This window comes from Budorcas taxicolor, chromosome 20 (assembly GCF_023091745.1).
Source record: "Budorcas taxicolor isolate Tak-1 chromosome 20, Takin1.1, whole genome shotgun sequence".
In the NCBI taxonomy this organism is placed as follows: Eukaryota; Metazoa; Chordata; class Mammalia; order Artiodactyla; family Bovidae; genus Budorcas; species Budorcas taxicolor.
In genome coordinates this window covers 9,055,428-9,061,427 of record NC_068929.1, presented here as the reverse complement: position 1 = coordinate 9,061,427, position 6,000 = coordinate 9,055,428, and positions in this window count along the sequence as shown.

Sequence of the window (6,000 nt, the reverse complement as noted above, 5' to 3'; positions counted from 1 at the left end):
GGGCTGGACACGAAATTGCACTCAGGGTCCTCATCTGCAGTTATATGACTGACCTCAGGGGGTTGTGTCAAGATGCAAATGAAACAGTGCTGCTGCTGCTGCTAAGTCACTTCAGTCGTGTCCGACTCTGTGCGACCCCATAGACGGCAGCCCACCAGGCTCCTCCATCCCTGGGATTCTCCAGGCAAGAACACTGGAGTGGGTTGCCATTTCCTTCTCCAATGCACGAAAGTGAAAAGTGAAAAGGAAGTCACTCAGTCGTGTCCGACTCTTCGCGACCCCATGGACTGCAGCCCACCAGGCTCCTCCGTCCATGGGAGTTTCCAGGCAAGAGCACTGGAGTGGGTCGCCAGTGCCTTCTCTGGAAACAGTGCTGACAACACAACACATTACTAACAAAGTGCAGTGAGTCTAAGTCCTGGTCCCACCGCCCACGAGCTTCGTGACTGGCGCAAAGCCCTCCACCCTCCGGGTCTCAGTCTCCTCCCTTGATTAATGAGGGCAGCGTGGTGGGGGTGGCATGGCATCACGCAGGGAGCCCATGAGCTTGGTGCTGCTTCATGCGGCACGCTCCTCCAATCCCAGTGGTTCTGTTTTGCTTTAAAGGATGGCCGTGCATTTCCCTTTAAGCCAACTGGGATGACGAAAGGCGAAAATCAGGAAGGGCAAGCTGGCCTTGAAACTAGCCCCTTGGCTCTCTGTGAACTCCATCATGTGAAGCGGATTTCAGACGGGGGATCTCTACCCTGGCTGCACATTCAGATCTCCTGGAGAGCTCTGAGGAATCCTACACTGGGGCCACACCCCAGGCCAACTGGTTCGGACTCATGGGGGCAGCACCTGTTGCAGGATGATGTAAAGCCCCCCCGAGCACACCCAGTGTGGAGCCAGCGTTGAGAATCAGGGGCTTAAATCAGAAGGTCAGGCTCAGGAGTGAGACTGGCCTGCGCTGGAATCCTGGCTCTGGAACTTCTAAGTGCAGCTCTACACGCGCCACTCAACTCGCCGCACAGTCCTGAGCTGTTAATTTGTCTAAAATCAGCAATAACGACACAACCTCACAAGGATGGGACGGAGAGTTTGCTGAGACAGCAGGTACTCTGTGCTCTGTGCATCCCTAGGAACTCGAGCTGGTTACCCTATGAGTCCTTCCAATAAATCCGAACTCACAATATAACATTAGGGAAAAGCAAATTTAGCTACAAAGATTTGAGACCATAACATTTACTTATGTATTTATTTATTTTGATTTGCTGGTTGGAGTCTGTTAAATCCCACCCTGTCTTAGGAAACAAGGAAGACTGACAGGCATGTGTGCAGTACAAGTATTGTAAAGTTATTCAGTTCTTCAAAGTAGCATCTTTCTCCAATAAACATGAATGCTTTCCCAGCTTGGATCTTCTTTTTTTTTTTTTCAGTTGGAGTGTACTTGCTTTACAGTTTTGCGTTAGTCTCTGCTGTGAATCAGCTATATATATACATATATCCAGGGCTTCCCAGGTGGCTCAGTGGATAAATAATCCATCTGCAATGCAGGAAATACAAGAGACATGGGTTCGATCCCTGGGTTGGGACGATCCCCTGGAGGAGGGCGTGGCAACCCACCCTAGTATTCTTGCCTGGAGAATCCCAAGGACAGAGGAGCCTGGGGGGTTACAGTCCATAGGGTCGTAAACAGTCAGACACGACTGAGCATGCACGCATACATATGTATATCCCCTCCCTCATGAGCCTCCCTCCCACCCCAACTCATCCCGCCCCTCTAGGTCATCACAGAGCACGGAGCTGAGCTCCCCGTGCTATGCAGCAGCTTCCCTCTAGCTAATTATTTTATTATTACACATGGTAGTGTGTATATATGTCAACCTCAGCCTCCCAATTCATCCCTTCCCCCACTGCGCCCATGTGTTTATTTGGTTCTTCATGGCTTTGTTTCTACGAAGGAATCTGGGAGCCACTAGAGGTTGTTGGGAGCTAATAAAGTCAGACAAGGCGGATGCTCCCTTCTCCTTCACAGAAGGGCCCTCACCCCCACTGGCTGTTTGCCTGGTCTTGGAGGAAGTTGCTTTGGGACCCTGCAAACCTGCTCTGATTACAGAGTGAGCCATCATCCATGGATACATGGTGCAGGGAGGAAGGAAGAATGTTCTGGAAAGGCCAGAGGGTAGAGGAGGACTCAGGAAAGCTGGGTGTCAGGCTTGTGAAGCTCACTGGCTACGAAGCTTTGAGCCACTCCTTGCTTCCACCTCTTGAGCCCTGGTGTCCCTCTCTGTAAAAAGGGTCGTCTCCAGGGCTGCCGACAGACCTCCCCTACTTCTTGTGCGGTTTCGAGGTGAGAGGTTGTGGAAGAGCACCGGCTGAGTATCCTGGGGCTGCTGTAACAAATCACAAACTGGCTGGTTTTAAACAACGAAGATTTATTTTCTCGTGGTTCTGGAGGCCGTAAGTTTGAAAGCAAGGTGTCAGCAGGGCCGTGTTACCTGCAAAGGCTCTAGGAGAGCTTCCTCCTCCGGCTTCCAGCTTCCAGGGAAGGCATTCCCTGGCTCTGGGCTGCGGCTCTGGGCTGCGTCACCCCACGCTTCACCTGTCTGTCTTCTCTGTGTGTCTCTTCACATGGCATCAAATTTCGGGCCCACACAAATCATCCAGGAACATCTTATCTTGAGATTCTTCACTTAATTACATCTGCAAAGACCTTTTATCTAAACGAGGCCACACTCACAGGTTCCAGGGATGAGGATATGGGTATAGCTTTTGCAGGGGAGCAGGTGGCTTCCCAGGTGGCTCAGTGGTAAAGAATCCACCTGCCAATGCAGGAGATGCAGGAGTCACGGGTTCGATCCCTGGGTGGGGAAGATCCCCTGGAGGAGGGCGTGGCAACCCACTCCAGTATTCTTGTCTGGAGAATCCCATGGACAGAGAAGCCGGGTGGGCTATAGTCCATGGGGTCACAAAGAGTTGGACACAACTGAGCATGCATACACATCTTTTGGGGACCACCATTCAGGCCACAACAGGTAACTTGCAAACCATTTTAGTGTTTTCTGAACACTACTACTATTATTTCTATTACGAGGGGACCAGTAGGTCTCAAAGTGCATGCTAACGTGATGGACTGGTGATGGACGCCTGGAGAGTAAGAACACACCACCACTGAGCAGCTACTACACGTCCGACAGTGACTGCTTCCCACCACTAACCTCACTCTATCCTCACACCAACCCAGCCAGGATTCCTGCCACCTTCCTCAGACAGGGAACCGGAGGCTCAGTCCCTGGGAACTTGGCCAGGGTCACTCACAGAATAAGGGTGGCATTTGAACGGAGGAAGGCTCTGACTCCACTGGCAATGCCAGTAACCACTATTATCACCAACCACGGCGATCCACATCCCCGTCACACTGGCCAGAAGCCCCGGCTCTTCCTTCTTCCCCAGGGTCCCCGTTAAAGGCATCATCCTGATGTTAGCTCTGCACAGTCCTCAGAGCCACAGCCGCCTCTCTATCCCCGCATGGTGCACGCTTCAGACCTGCATCACCTCATCCTGGACCACTGCTCGAGTCTGCCCTAATGACTCTCTGGACTTTCGATATTTCTCAACTCTCTGCTCATAAGATTCACCCTCCTCTCAGCAACTATGAATTTAGGAAAACTGCATTCCAGTCACGTTGGTCCAAATTCAACCTCCTTAATTGTATGTACTGGAGAAGACTCTTGAGAGTTCCATGGACAGAAAGATCAAACCAGTCAATCCTAAAGGAAACCAACCCTGAATATTCATTGGAAAGACTGATGCTAAAGCTGAAGCTCCAATACTGTGGCCACCTGTTGCGAAGAGCTGACTCCTTGGAAAAGACCCTGATGCTGAGAAAGATTGAAGGCAGGAGGAGAAGGGATGACTGAGGATGAGACGGTTAGATGGCATCACTGACTCAATGAACATGAACATGAGTTTGAGCAAGCTCCGGGAGATAGTGAAGAACAGGAAAGCCTAGCGTGCTACAGTCCAGCAGTTGCAAAGAGTCAGACATGACCGAGTGAACAACAACAACAATTGCGTGTACAGCATGGACCACTATCTTCTTGCCCCCGCCTCCCTTTCCAGCCTCGCCTCACACCTCTCCCTCAATCACACTGATGTGCTGGTAGCCCCACACCTACAACATGCTGCTTGCACCTCAGGGCCTTTGCACATGTGAGTCTCCCTGCCTGGAACATATTCCTATCCTAGCCTCTCCGTCCCAGCTTCCAGCCTGCATACTCTGTGAGAGACTCTGTCTGTCTTATTTTGCTGTTTTATCCCTAGTTTCAGCATAAAGCCTGGCTCACAGTAAGGCATTAGTAAACACTTCTGAGTAACGAATCGACAGTTTGAAAAAAGATGTCCGCAGGCTGAGCTCAGTACCTCTTTTCTCAGCTCTGGTAGTATACGTTCCCTTGGGGTACCACGTTGAAATTTCCCATCTCCCCCACCAGTCTGTGAGTTTGTCCAGGATGGAGGGGTTCAGTCTGAGGCTACAGACCCATGGCCCCAAGATGTTCCCTGACATGCTTGGTTAGGTTTACTCCCACGTTTCTCCCCCCCACCCCCAAAAAAAGGTTTTCATTAATTGCTAGTCTTTTAATACTGCGTGACTTTAAAAAAAATTCTAAATTCAGAATTCTCTTGAAAAATATGCTCTGGCACCCTGGCTGGGTCTCTGCATGACAAGGACAGGTCGGGGTTGAGTAGCACCTGGCCCTTCAGCCAGAACATCTGCTGTCCAGTCCAGTCCTCATGGGTCCACCCAGCTCACTTTCTGCATCTCTGTCACCTGCCTGCCCCCTCCGGAATTTGAATTTTCTGGTCTCAGATCGTATTCATCTGAGAAACTCTTCTTTTGAGGACCCAGCGGTGCCCTTATTAGGTCTCTGCTATGCAGCATGTCTTATGTTGTTGAACATGAGGTCAAATAGCTGACACTTCAGTGGGATTAAACCTGCTCTTCTTAGCAAAGAGGAAAACAAGATCAATTACAAGAAGTCAAAGTGCCCATGAGAATTCTTTTTAAAGTGCAAGCTGTCCAAAATCACTGCAGGCATCCACAGGGCTGGGTGCCCTAGGGCAGTGCTTCTGCAGTTTCAGCGTGGACAGCAATCACCTGGGCACAGTCCGTTATAAGACACATTCAGATCCGTGGGGCAGAGCAGGGCCCAAGACTCTGCGTTCTAACGAGTGTCGGGAAGGATGATGCTGCTGGCCCCTGCATACTGTGCAGAAGCAGGCTCTCTAGTGCCCACCGTCTTTTCCAGGCCATCCAGCCGTTCTTGGGCCAGCCACTCACTCGGTGTCACTGTGATAAACCCCTTCGAGGATGCCTAACTATTCTTTTAGTCCAGGAAAGGGGAATGTGGGAAGCAAGGGACACACAGAAAGTAGGGTTGTTGGGGGGTGGGGGAAGCTTAGCTGCCTTTGCAACTGGGTTCCCCCTCCCCACCACGGACCCCCTTAAGTTCCCCAGTGGGCTATCAGATGGGGTCTCAGACTGGACCCCCACATTGGGATGGGGGATGCTCCCAGAAAGACCTGAAGATTCAGGTTCAAGTTAACCTGAGTCACCACCACCAACTTGCCAACTTGGTGTTTGTTTTGAGCAGCCCTCACAGTCAGGCCCGTGTTCCCAGTGTATTATTTTTCCAGGTGGCAGAAGTGAAGGCCTTTGCCCTCACCAGGTCAGAGATCTGAGAGGAAGCAGAAGCAAAGCTGACGTGCACAGAGCTGGTCCCCAGGGCTCCTCCTCTGGAGTTGTAAACAGGAAGTTGAAGGTACATGCTTCAGGAACACCCTGTTGTTTTTGTTTTTTGTTTTTGTTTTTTTTGCTGGTTTACTCTGTAGCCATTCTGCCCATTCAGAGCAACCAGGGAGAAGAAGATCCGAAAGCCTGTTGGCAGCCCTCTGAACCACGCTGGCCAGATCTGATGATAGCAAGGATGCTGGGCAAAGATTTGCAGCCGGGGAGGG